We start from the raw sequence: 14545 nt of genomic DNA, 5'->3' as shown, positions 1-14545 counted from the left end.
TTTTTGTCATGATTTCGAGCGTTTGGAAAAAAAAATATGAGACAGTTGTTGTCAGATTTCATTAATGATTTCAAATATGAAATTTAATCGAAAGCTTGGCAAACAGCTTTGGAGCTGCATGATGCCCAGGATGCCCGAGAGGCGTTTCAAAGATGGCCGCCGAGTGAAATGACTTGTCTTAAAGGGACTTTGATGTAATTCAATGCCTAGCGAACATCTTTTTCGTCTTTTGCTTAGGAGTAAAAATAAGTTGTAAGTTGTAACCTTTACAGCGATTCAGTTTTTTTTTTAACGAATATCCCGACGCCCTCCATGCTGCTAAGAGCGACGTTTAGATGAGTATGTAGCCTAAATATGTGCCACGCGCTTTCCACACAAAATGACAGCGGTGAGAAAGCAGTCGTTAAGAAAACATCTGATCATAACGATGTGGATATGTCTGCACAAGCTCTACAATTCACCGGCATCATGTCGACAGATGAGGTAATTAAAATGAGACTGTTATAGTTTGATTTTAAAGTAGGACTAGGCTATTTGAGACTATAGATCTGGCTATGCGAGACTATGGTTTGAATTAATCCCTTTTCATTGCAAGACACATCGACATTACTGTACAGAATAGCCCTTTAGACATTATGTGAGAGGCTTTTTGGAGCGCGCATAATGCGTCACATGCTTTTGATTACCCGGCAAAAACGTCCCGAGTCCTTCCTATAAAAAATAGTTTATGGGGAAGGGCTCGTGTTTTAAGTTTTGTTGGAAGCTATTCACATTTTGGCAATACAAATGTGATTAATACATTTTCATACATTCCTACTTATAGCCCATTTTACATTGACTTGTGACTTCTATAGAAACATACTGTGCCGTTGCGTAACGACTTCAGGCCTGACTTGAAATTTGTATTAGTTAATGCTAAAAAAAAAAATTCATTGTGGATATGTGTTCATTTCATGTCAGAATTAATTAAGTTTTCATCTAGTAAAAAATATCTTTTGAAAACCTGGAATTTCAGCTAAGTGACTTATTTCAATTTTGAATTATAAAAATATAAGTATAATTATAAATTTTTGTTGTTTTATTAATACACCATACACCATTGTTTTTACAAGATTTTACTCAAATAGAGCTGAATTCATGTAATATTTTGTATTTTGCTGTTACAGATTTATTTTACATTATAAGCATCGCAAAACACACTCCAAGGATCTCTGCTGACATCTCATAACTGCGGTGATTCTGATGTAAATGCAGCACCGAATGGCTTTTTACCTCCCAAATCCTACTGCTATGGTCTGAAGGCACTGACAGGTACAAATTTAATGTTTCAGAAGAGCTGGGATGAATCTCTGTCTTGTGAAGAGACGGAGGGCTTTGTCAGGTCAAGTGTTTGTGTATGTGTGTGTTGGGCTGATGTGAGATTTACTAAGGCTTCCACAACTCCCCGGTTGGCAGCTCGGTTGGGTTTCTTTAGCCATTGCTGCACTGTGGGAAACAGGAAATCTCAATATTATTCCTGCTCACAGCTCAGAGATGCTCTAAAGTGAGAGCGGTTGAGAGAGATGGAGTGTGTTCACAAGCAAGATGGGACCTAAAGTAAAGGGCAGACTTCAAGACATCCTTAAAGTGGGGTGATGTACTGTACACATTACAGGCTCTTTAGCAGATATATGCTAGTCTACTGTTTTTCTAATGAAAGTAACATGCAGTTTGTTAACTGTGGATAGTATGCAAAGTGAATATGCTGCATGCGTAGAATACAAGGAAACTCTACAAAATGTACAAAGCAAAACACTGCATGAAAGGCTGTATCTCACAATTTTTTAAAATGTATTTATGTATTTCTGCCAATTTTTTTTTTTGCTTATTTGATTGGACTGCTAAAAATTATGACAAATTTACATAAAATTTTAACATTTGCAAGGTATGCCATGTGCCATCACCCCCCCTCCCCCAATCAATTTTTTTTTTTTTAAATATTATTTTTTATTATTATTAATATATTTCTTTATGTCAAAAAGTTACGTTTTTAGGCTGGTCTGCTTCAGTGATCTAAGAGCAATCCTCAAAATAAATAAGAATGGCAAAATAATTGATATATAGGCTATAATTTTACGTATAGTAACATGACAAGATCCCCCGCCAAATAAAATTTTCAGCATAACAATTTGAATGAAAAGTTTATTTTAAAAATACATTTTACAATGTCTTATTATTTACAAGAAAATTACAAAAAAAATTCAAAAGCGCTTTTGATATAACTATATAATGATACAAATGGATGATAAATTCAATTCAATTTGGTCTTTTGGACCCACTGTATGATTCTAGATGTCACTTGCTGAAATAAACATAATGCAACATGATACGGTTATGTGACTAGAGTGTAGTTTACCAGTGTTTGCCACATAATGTTTCTTAAAAATGTATAGAAGTATGCAGTATGCAGTATTCTGCTCCAAACATAGCCGTTTTCTGCTGCATTAATAGAGACACAAATATACAGACCCTGCCATCCATCACTGTGTCAAATCAGGAGGCCATTGAACCTTCATACCCCAAACTTAGTGTGAAAGGAGGGGGTAAAGAGGGTGCAAGGCTTCCCGGGGAGTGTGCAGACTAAGGTACTGTGTGATTTCAGTGACCCAAATCCCATAACTGCCTTTCCAGGTCTACTTAAAGAGAAAAATGGGTGAGATACTTTTAAATGGGGTGGTTGGGTTAAAAAGGAGCCGCCCTTCTTCTTTCGAATGGCTGTAGCTAATATGTAGGTGGACTTTTCTTTTTTCCCCCCAGAGGGCTGGGTCTTGTTTGCTGCTGCCCACACTGGTTGAAATGGCCCAAATTAACCGCTACTGATGAGCCGTAAGTTTTGATGGATATTACCCAGTTTATATGGCCTACAAATGTAAACCAGTAACTCAATATTTAACAGCAGAACCATCATCATTAAACATCAGAATGCATCATGTAACTATAATTCCCTCCTCAGTGTGAAATATCCACTCGTCCATGTGTGTGTATTTGAATGTGTGTGGCTTGTAATCAGTGGAGCACATACATATATCATTTTCATTCTGCTTACCTGTCGTCTCAGTCATGTGTAAGTCGAAAGTAAACAACATTTATCACTGCATGCAAATGACCGACTTCGTATCTTAGTATCAACAAAGAAGGCCATTCAACCAGTCTGGTTTCTGGCCTCAGATGAACTGATACAGGAAATTACAGCCTTGTTCTTCTCCCATGTTTTTCTCATTAAGCAAACTATAAGCATAAACACTTATGATAAAGAGTTGGGATGTGACACAATGCCAATTAGTGTGGCAAATTTACTCATTTACCTATATATATGTGTTTATGTGTTTATATGTACAGTATATATGTGTATGTATGCATGTTGAGAGCGTGTTTTTAGACAGTTTGGATGGTGAAACACTCCCAGAAATGTTCTGTTTTTAAGGGTGTGTTCACACTTGGCATGTTTGGTTTGATTAAAACAAACCCTGGTGTGATTGCTCTGTTAGTGCGGTTCATTTGAATAAGGGTGTGTTCACTTATTAGGTTTGGTTCGATTGAAACGAACCTTGGTGGAATTATTTTGTTAGTACAGTTCATTTGATTAAGGGTGTCCTCACACTAGGCACTCTGAACCGTGCCTGAGCGCGTTTGACCCTCAAAACCCGGTTCGTTTGGCAAGTGTGAGCGCTCCGTTCCGTGCCCTGGCACAGTTCGTTTAGCCATCCCTGGCCCGCTTGGATGAGGTGGGCCAGAGCGCGGTTCGGTTGGGCTCGAGAGCGATTCGCATGCAGTGTGAGCTCTAACCATGCCTGAGCACGTAACAGCTACTACTTTTGTGTGCGCTACTGTCATTATTACGATGGCAAACATCTTTATTACTACTCTGATAGCACACTTATCAATTCTTGTACTTAATTCGAGTGTTTTTGGGTTTAGAAACGGGTCTGCTTCTCACCTTATTGATGAACAGAAATTGTAGTTTGCGAGTAAAGCTGCAAATTCCTCCATTAACGTCAGCTGCCTTCGTAACAATCCTCTGATATGTGCAAGTAAAAATTGCTGGGCGGCATAAATGATAAATATATTAGGCAGTATCTTAGCGAAAGTGCATTTCTTCCTGTTTTCTTCCATTCAAAAAGTTGCATCGTATATGACGTAAGCGTGCTTCGCCTGGAATGTTAAGTGCGGTGTGAGTGCAGGGGGGGCAATCGCGCTTTGTCTCGGTACAAGGCAACCGTGCCTAGTGTGAGTACACCCTAAGTGTGAACTCTACCATTCAAACCCTGGTACGCACCAAACAAATAGACCGAGGCCATTGAAAAGATATGTCTTGGTCCGCTTCCAAATGATCTCTGGTGCGGTTTGAATGAAATAGAATTCAACAAGGACCAAAGACATGTAAACGAACCAAATACAGGACATGATGTCACAAGATGCAACCCTAAAACGCACAGAATGCTCAAGCATACCTGTTTTTTCTCATCAAATGTTGCCCATTACAATTTGGTACAGGATCAGAACTGTCTTCTCGCAGCAGATCTTCGTTTGTGTGTGTGTGACGGAGGGATTCCTGTCGCTGTTTTGACTCCTATACACATTTTATAAGCTCTTCACGAGTTCTCAGCTGGTCAAAATACCATCATATGTAGGCTACGCACATACAGCGAGTGCATTTAGCCCAGCACACAGCATTGTTTTGGATGTTACAGTAGGTAAGTTCCGTCGCAAAATATACATCTTAAAAGCCGACCAATCAGGTTGTGAACGTATCCCTATGCCTTTAGGTTTGGTATCTTAAGGCTTGGTGTTAAAAATGCCAATGTGAACACTAAAGCCCTATTCGGACGGGATTAGTTTTACATGGGGAGGTGGGGTAAAGTAATTATTACCAGAGCTTCTCAGTGAATTTAGTCCCGTCCGAATGTGCCATCTCAGTAATCATTATGGACAATGTCACTGAAGATTATGGTGACTATTACCTTCTGTAAAAATGTCCGGAAAAATTACCTCAGGTAATACTAATCTCGTTCGAATAGACCTGCTGTAAATATGTACGGTAAAATTCCATCATTTCCTGTTTAAAAGTAGTTTCAGCGCTTTTTTCAATCATGGAAGCACTTGAAGAAACATTAATTTGTGTTGTAGGTGGTGGGACAAGTCTGTGGCAAACATCAAGTATTTTCCACATACCATTCAGAGCAAAAAGAAGATTGAAAGCACTTGTCAGAGGCACAAAACTAATTTTAGCTTTACCCAGGTGCCTATTACCATCAGAATCCAATCAGAATTTAATTAAATCGTTTGACCGGACCTAACTGTTATATACAGATTATATATTTAGATTATATTTGTTTGCATACATGGTATCAGGAAGAAACATGTAAATTGGGTTACTCCTCCCACTTCTGCTAGTTTTACTGAGATGTCTTATCACGTACGAATTGGCCATTAATATTACAGACGTCCTGTGGTAAAATTACATTACTTCACCTCCCCATGTAAAACTAATCCCATCCGAATAGGGCTTAAGCAGACCAGAACTAAATGTTTTTTTTTTTTTTTTGGTCCGGACCAAACGAACCAAGCGAACTTAACTACAAGTGTGAACACACCCTAAGTTAATACCTTTTAAAGCACACGATCTGACTGCTTCATGCCTTGTTTTTTATTTTTTATTTTGAGCCTGCATTATTTAATTAGTCAGCTAGATATTCAGGCAACCCACCACCTTCACTATTTTGAAAATCGCTAGTGTAGAGCTTTAGCTGTTTGTTCTGAGTTGATGATGAGTATCATTTAATGCTAAAGCCACATGGCGGTTACTTGAATCTTGAGGTTTACCTGTAACTCTGAGGGAGGTGTAGTCTGCACTGTTATTGTAGTAATTTTGTGGTAAAACACCTTTGGCTATATCCACTTCTTGTGTGGTTAAGGTTATGAAGTCTAACATGTAGTGTCAGTACGGAACGGTTTGATTTATGTGCAACTAATAAGCAGGGTGTTTATTTTTGAAGAAAGGTACAGACCGTCTAAAAATGAAAGAGACAAACAGAGAGAGAGAGAGAGAGAGAGAGAGAGTGAAAATTGAGACTCATAAATAACTGACTCATGCTGTTTTGGATACACACCAGCAGTAATTAGCTTTCAAGAATTTAAATTCAAGATGCTAACGCCTTTGGTTACTGTAACCAGAAACTACCACTGTGAAACTACTTCACAAGTCATTTCAAAACCAAAATAGCTAATGAGCACAGTCACTTAACTCAAGAGTCTCAAATGCTAAAGTGTTCTCCATTAGGGGCCAGTTGAACTATTATAACAAATAACAGGTGTTTTTAAATAAATTTAAATCGGATGCTTCCAATGTAGACAGCTCTGCTGATTTATGATGGCTGCAATGTTATTTTGAGCTGCTCTGAATTAGAATTGTTTTTTCGTCATCATCTAATCGCATTTATGATTTTGGCCTATATACACGTATACAGGGGTTGGCCAATGAAACTGAAACACCTGGTTTTAAAACACAATTTATTAGGATGGTGTAGGGCCTCCTTTTGCGGACAGCATCAGTTCGTCTTGGGAATGACAGATACAAGTCCTTCACAGTGGCCAGATGGATTTTGAGCCATTCCTTTTTCAGAACAGTGGCCAGGTCACTATCTGATGCTGGTATAGGAAAACGTTTTCTGACTTACTCATCCAAAATACCCCAAAGTGGGTCAAAAACATTTAGATCTGGTGACTGTGCAGTTCAATTTCACTTTCATGTTCACCAAACCATTCTGTCACAAGTCTTGCTTTGTGTATTGGTGCATTATCATGCTGATATATGGCACTTAATGCTGGGTGGTATACCGGTTCATATTATGCATAATTTACTGATATTACTATAGTAAGTACATGTAGTAATATGTAACTACAGCACTGTAAAATAAAGTGTTACCTAATAAAAGTTTGGTATAATTTTAAATAACAGAAATATACTATTGTACAATCGAGTGTACTTCGATTAATAGAGATAATAATAATCATAATAATAATAACACCATTAAATAAAACACAAACTCAAAGGTCTTCATTGAAATTACAGAAATTGCACAGTAAAAAATGTACCTACTTATTAATATTATTAAATTATTAAATAATTACATCATTCCCTACTGTGTAATTAAATAATTACACAGTAGGTAATGATGTGCTATTGCAGCCCAAACCATCACTGATCCACCCCTGTGCTTCACTCTGGACACGCAACAGTCCGGGTGTTAAGCCTCTTTGGGGCTTCTTCACACCATAACTCCCAGGAATGTGGGAAAGACAAAAAAAGTGGAGTCAACAGAGAACAATACATGCTTCACATTCTTTGCATCCCAAGATTTGCACTGTTGGCACCAATAAAACCAACATTTAGAATTGGCACGGGTGACCGAAGGTTTGGCTCTAGCAGCCCGACCATGATTCTATGAAGCTCCCGATGTACAGTTTTGGTGGAAACAGGAGAGTTGAGGTGCGCATTTAATTCTGCATAGAGTTGGGCAGCTGTTGTTTTATGTTTTTTGGATACAGTCTAGGTTAGTACCTTGATATCCCTTTCAGACAGCTTCCTCTTGCCTTGACAGTTACTCCTGTTGGATGTGGTTCATCCTACGTGGTGGTATGCTGACATTACCCTGGATATCATAGCTCTCTATACACCACAAAGACTTGCTGTCCTGGTCACAAATGAGCCAGCAAGACTCGCACCAACAATTTGTCCTCTTTTGAACTCTGATATGTCTCCCATTATGTTGTGTAGATTGCAGTATTTTATGTACCACTGTGCTATTGCGCTGATTATTCAAGCTTCACACTCTATTCTTACTGATTGAATGTAAAATCAGTGAAGAAAACCATCTATAGATGTGAAACTTCCAACACTAGTCTGTTATGGCCAGTGTTTCAGTTTCATTTTCCAACCCCTGTATGCACATTACCATTAAATTTTTTTTTAATGATTTTTTTTATTTTTTTTTATAAGTCTTTTATTCCAACTTAGGCTGCATTTATTTGATTGAAAATACAGTAAAACATAAATATTATCAACATTTTTCAATTTAAAGTAACTGTTCATCATCATTCTAATTTGCTGATTTGGTGCTCAAGAAACATTTCTTTATTATAGGGATAGTTCACCCAAAAATGAAAATTCTGTCATCATTCACTCCCCCTCAAATTGTTCCAAAGCTGTATAAATGTCTTTGTTCTGCTGAGCACAAAGGAAGATATTTGGAAGAATGTTTGTAGCCAAGCAGATCTCGCCCTCCATTGACTGCCATAGTATTTTTATTTCCTACTCTGTCCATGACAGAGTAAATTGTCTTTGCAGACTTTTCTTTGCGTGTAACCTGTAAATTGCTTTAAGAGACCCTTAAAAAGCAATAATCAATTAAAGGGGCTCTTTTTTAGGTTACTGGGTGAGGACTAATCGCACTCACTGCTTACACAGTAGATCCAGATTGGTTGAGCATACAGACGTTGGTCCAGACATGTTACTCCAGCTGCCTGAAGTGCATCAAAGTGCTGTGTACTAGTCTGAGACAAGCTAACAATACACATAGACATGTGCAGGTAGACAAGGCCCTTCTTTGAGGAGAGGGTGAATGAAGGATTTGGTAAAATCACTCAGGTTGAGAAAGACATGGGGAATGAGGAACCACACAAACTGCAGGTGTGCAGCGTCTTTCCAGACAGCTGTCCATGTGCACAAACACGCACATGCATATACTCATTCACTGATACATTTTTTACACGTTTACTTATTGGTGGCAGCTGCCTGACTTTCTCAGGCGCTCGTAGAAGTGGGATTACAGGGCTTTTATGAAAGCAGATCCTGTGTTTATACGTGTGTATGTGTGTGTTTGTGCTCAACCACCAATGACGGCGCAGTGCAACTCCATCACCTCCATAAACACATTCTCCAGCCTTTACATGCACAGCAGCAGGGATTACAGAGGCTCACTTTCACTCGCTCTTTACATTTCTCTCATATACACATTTTCTGAAACGTATAAAAGTATGTTGATGTTATAATCTTAGTTATTTTGAATTTTAAACACTTTGCTCACACGCGTGTCTTTCCAAACCTTTATGACTTATTTCATCCTTGCAACACAACAGTGCAAATTTACAGTGAATGTGGACTGGAGCATCATAAAAGTGTTCAATACTTCAGAAGCTGTATGATAACTTGTCAAATGTTAGACAGGCAAATGGAAATTTAAGTCGTCATTCACTGATAATTGTCCCCTCCAAAGAAGGGAGTTATAGTCTGGAGTTTAGTCAGATTCATAAATGAATCATTCAAACTGGTTTGTGAACTGGGTTTTAGTAGATTGTTTGAAAAGTATAAAACTTTATTTCGATAATCAACTTTAGACATTCTACTAAGTAACTTTGCAACTACATGTCAACTACAAATTAATAGAGTATTAGTAGGCTATCTGATAACACTTTATTTTGACAACAGACTATACTGTAAGTAACTTTTCAAATACATGGCAACTTATTCTACTAACCTGAACCCTAACAACGTGTCCAAACCAGATGCGACGCGACACTGCGATAAGCGATAAAATGTATCTTTTCCATGTTAATCAGAGTTTTTGTCCTAACCAGCCATGACAGCGACACGCGAATATTCTATTTTAGAAACGGTTTCTATTTTTCCGTGACATTGCAGCTGGAACAGCAACACAAAGTATGGCAATGATAATATCAGGCACTGTTTATGTGCTTTATTTAATGTTAAAAGCATCTAATGTGAGTTTGAATATTGTTCTGTGTTCCCAGCTTTTTAGCTGTAATGAAAACAACACTGGCTATCACCTCAGATCTTGAAAATAAATAAATGGGTACAAGAACGTTCAAACTGTCAACTCAAATTGTTTACTCAAAATATTTGAGTAAACTCATTCATACATTTAACTTAAAATGATCATGTAATCTCAATTTAAATATTTTTAGTAGTGGAAACTTGGTTAGCTATAACTAGCTAATTAAGTAAATGCTAACTTGTTAATTGGTGACACAATCCTTTGATAGCATTATCATAGCAACACACCTGCTGATTGAGTACAACAATATAGACAGTTTAACATAACTGTTCTCAAACCAAGCTCATGCTTCACTTGTCACCGTGATGGTAAGCCCCCACATAACAGAAACTCTTCTAAATTAGCATAGCAAAGCATAAAAAAACTACTAAATATCCCACATTTAACATTAATCACATTATAACACAAATTTTAACAAAAACAAACAAACAACAACAAAAGCCCATTATATAACACTTAATTTGAAAAGTTCTATGGCAAAACATGCTGGGAAATAGAAATCCCAGACCAGTTTTCAGCTTCAAATTTAAGTTTGTCTGAATTAAAAGAAACAAGTTCATAAAACTCAAAACAATGAAACCATTCAGATTACTTAATGTGACAGTATTGTGAACTCAAATGAAAAAGAAATTTCTAAATATTCATAAAAGTTAATTTGATTTAACTAATTTGTTTAATTTGTTTGCCCTACTCAAACCAATTAATTATTTTGAGTGTTAGGGTTTACTAACCTAACAGTCTACTACTCTAATGAGAGTTATTTGACATGTTGCAAATTAATGAGTTAGTTGACGTATTTGCAAAGCTACTAAAGTAGACTATCGAAATAAAGTGATACCTTGAAAACATCTGACTCAGAAGAATGATTCGTTCACAAATCGTCATTCATTAATGTGCCAAGCAGTGCTATTTTAGTATTATTTATATGCTATTAAGTTTTATTCATATTTTCTAATAGCTTTTTAGTAATTTTGTTATGTTAATTAATTGTTAATTATAGGGCTGCACGATATATCGCATGAGATTGTCACGCGCATTTCGTCAGTAAAGCCGGTTCCCTGATTACCGCTAAATCACCATCACCTGCTTTCAAATGGAGCGGCATTTAATAGACAGAGCCGTAGTTCACTGAAAAGCCACGCAATATCACGTTCATTATCGAAGGCGATTCATCTGCGATATGAACGCGATATTGAGTGGCTTTTCAGTGATCTACGGTTCTGTCTATTAAATGCCACTCCATTTGAAAGCAGGTGATGGCGATTTAGCGGTAATCAGGGAACCGGCTTTACTGACGAAATGCGCGTGACAATCTCATGCGATATATCGTGCAGCCCTAGTTAATTATATATATATATTTTTTTATTTGCAGTTTTAGTTTTAGTAATTATAATATTTTAACTTTATTTGATTTCAGTTTCATGCAGTATTTATATTTTAGTCTATTTCAGCTTTATTTGAATTAACTCTTGTACAATTGTAATGATTTGTAATAGTTTTAGCTTAGAATATTCTTCAAAATAAAAAAATAAAAAATCAATGAGTAAATAATGCCAGAAAAATCTTTTTTGGATGAACTTTTCCTTTAAATAATGAATTCTTTTTAACATTATGAAATGACTGCTTGGCTAATGACAGTTTATACTAAAGTTTCCTCCCTCTTGTATGGATGAAGCTTGTGGATTGATGATGCTTTTGTCCGTTGAGGGCTCCACAGGAAAACGCCGTAATTAGGAGTCAGAGATGTGGATCCATCTATTTACTTTCCCTGAGTGATCATTAGTCCGACTGTGGCTGTTTCATTAGTCACTGATGGAGCATTTGGCATCAAACCCACCTTCAGTCTGTTGGGCCTATCCCACGATCCCCTGCTCTGGTGACATCATTAGGACGTTGAACACTTCATGGCATGAGCTCTCAGATATGAATTACAAAAATAAATTATTAAATTATAACATAGAGCTGGTTTCTTATTATGAGACTGAAAACTATATTGAAGGTCAACTAGATTTGCACATTTTCTGGGGAAATTTTCATTTTCTGAGTTGGTGCCACAATTTTGAGTGTCATGATTGGTTGCTAGGGCATTGCTATGTGATTTCTAAGGTGTTCTGAGTAATTCTTAAAATGTTGCTATGCAGTTGACAGGGTGTTCTAAGTGGTTGCTAGGATGTTTCTATGCCATTGGTCCAAGTGAAAAGATTCCATCCTCAAGTATTTACATTACCATTCAGAAGTTTGAGGGCAGTAAGATTTTTTAAAAATGTTTTTGAAAGTAGTCTCTTATGCTCATCAAGGCCGCATTTATTTGATATAAAATGCACTAAAATAGTAATATTGCAAAATATTATAACAATTTAAAATAACTTTAATATATTTTACTATATAATTTATCACTGTGATAGCAAAACTAAATTTTCAGCAGCCATTACTCCCTTCAGAAATCATTCGACACTCAAGATTTTTTATTACTAATCAACATTGAAACCGGTTTTGCTGCTTAATATTTTTGTGCAAACAATTTAATGCATGCATGCTTGCTTGCTGAATAATATTAATAATAAAAAAATCACACTTAAATGCCCCTCCCCCCCACACTTGTTTTATCATATAGCAGGTGAAAACCATGTGATAGACCGTTTAGAAGAAAAGTAATAATGCCTCTCTTCAAAACCTGCACAATTTTGGTGGTTTAATAATTAAGTTTTGTTTGTTTAAAGTGTGCTGGATCAGACTGTGAGAGATTTTGTACTTTAGTAAAATTAGTTTTATATATGCTAAGGTATGAGAGAGAGAAAAAAGATGTTTAGTAGGTATTTAGTGAGACCAACTACTTACATGACCAGATGGTAAGTTATATGGCATAAGTTAATGTGTATTTTTGTGTGTGTGTGTGAAATTCAGAGGGGTCCAGTCCAGTGATTTATGAGGCTGGGATTCTCTCTGACTGCAGTGTTTAGTGTATGGCTTGCCCCTGTCAGCTCACACTACACAATACCATAAATTATTGATCATTTAAAACAACAAAGCAAAACCATGCATGTGCACATTGGAGAGCGTGTGCATGTGGCTTTTAGTTACAATGTGTGTATATATTTGTGTGTGTGTGTGTGTGTGGAGAGAGAAAGAGGGAAAACGGAGAGCAAACAATTGATTTACGACATGGCCATAGAACTTAATTTCACCGTTTAGTGAATGGCTAGCTAATACCCTATGAATCTTCCAAGTTTTTACAGCAAAACGTTTGACTCTAAATCAAACGCTTCACTTTCCTCTTGAATACGAGGACATGACAAGAGTGAATTGTACAAGCGGCATATGGTCCAGCAAACTGAAACCTTTTAAACATTTGTGAAACTCTGTTTTAAATGTTGATCAAGCTATTTATTGTAAAAAGGTTTACATTAGATCAAATAATGTCAATTTTTAGCACATTTACTATGAGCAACTTAAAATTGATTTTAAGATTTTACAATAACTTTTACAATTTTACAATTTACAACTGAGCATGCTCAGTTTGATCATTGATAATGCACTTGAATATGTTGTTTTTGGTCAAAGCATGGAGACATTTGAAGAAAAAAATATTTGTTATTCAAAAATATTAGATGCTTTAGCTCTATGTAGTGGTTTTTATTTATTTTTTTGTAAAAGCTTCAAGAATGTTTTGTGTCATCATTACAGTGATTAGTGTTCAGTGAAGTTTCGTTCATTTTAGTAAGTATAAACAAGCTTGCTCAAAAAACTGATAGACTGAAAATAAAAGATTTAGTAATTTTTCACTCAGACATTTCACAAATAATTACAAAGAAATGGCAAGTAACATTGAATTAAACAACATTTTGAAGAAGAAAGACTGAAATAATATTTTCTTGTAAAACTTAATCCAATAATCTTTATTGTATTTAAAACTTTGAAAAATATTTTTTTTTACAGTCAACTCACCTTTATGTAGAGCTTTATACAATGCACTTTGTTTCAAAGCAGCTTTACAGTGATAAACAGGAAAATGACGATTTAATGATGCAAACAGATTTCAGTTCTGCTCTAAAGCAGAAATTATAAAACATTTTTCAGCTGAAAAGTGCAGGTTAGACAAAGCAAGATTTATTTCTACATCACTTATGAAATTTTTATGTTCAGTTTAACTTAAAATGCAAGCTTATTGAACTTGGATCTACAAATAATGTTTAATGAAAGAACAGACCAGCTTTAATTTAAGTTGATATAACATTTGTTCCATAAGTGGAGCTGTTTGAGTTTTCTCAACTTTTTATTTTTTAATTTTTTTTAAACAGTGCATCTGTAATTGGTCAGAACAAACAGACAGCCCCCCCCCCAAACTACCAATGTTGCTATGTAAACAAACAGAATAATGTTTTGAAGATGCCTTAAAGCAACAGTATTTACATTGTTGGCTAAAACAACATACACATGACTTTTGTTTACATTCAAAAATGTTCATAAAAATGTAAAAACTTCACTTTTAAAATGATACAATACAATTGCCAATTTTTGCTCAAAGCATGTGTTCTGTCCCTTCAATATAAAAAGAAAAAGAGTTAAGGAAGAAAATGTCATCCTTTTCTTATGAATGGGAAAGAAAGATCCTGTTTAGACTTGCACGGCCCAATAAAAGACTGAGACAATTA

The 14545-nt window shown here is 36.1% G+C and overlaps 1 protein-coding gene across 1 annotated transcript in view; it reads left to right on the top strand.

Annotated features, from left to right (window-relative positions):
• Positions 1-152: 152 nt before the first annotated feature.
• sema4c (sema domain, immunoglobulin domain (Ig), transmembrane domain (TM) and short cytoplasmic domain, (semaphorin) 4C) overlaps positions 153-14545 on the top strand; it is a 399444-nt gene continuing 385051 nt past the window's right edge. The window contains exons 1-2 of the mRNA XM_048188924.1: positions 153-483; positions 1167-1311. The gene's annotated coding sequence lies outside the window, so the exon portion shown is untranslated. The remainder of the gene's footprint in view (positions 484-1166; positions 1312-14545) is intronic.

Source organism: Megalobrama amblycephala, linkage group LG4 (assembly GCF_018812025.1).
Source record: "Megalobrama amblycephala isolate DHTTF-2021 linkage group LG4, ASM1881202v1, whole genome shotgun sequence".
Lineage (NCBI taxonomy): Eukaryota > Metazoa > Chordata > Actinopteri > Cypriniformes > Xenocyprididae > Megalobrama > Megalobrama amblycephala.
This window is presented reverse-complemented; position numbering and strand designations above follow the sequence as displayed.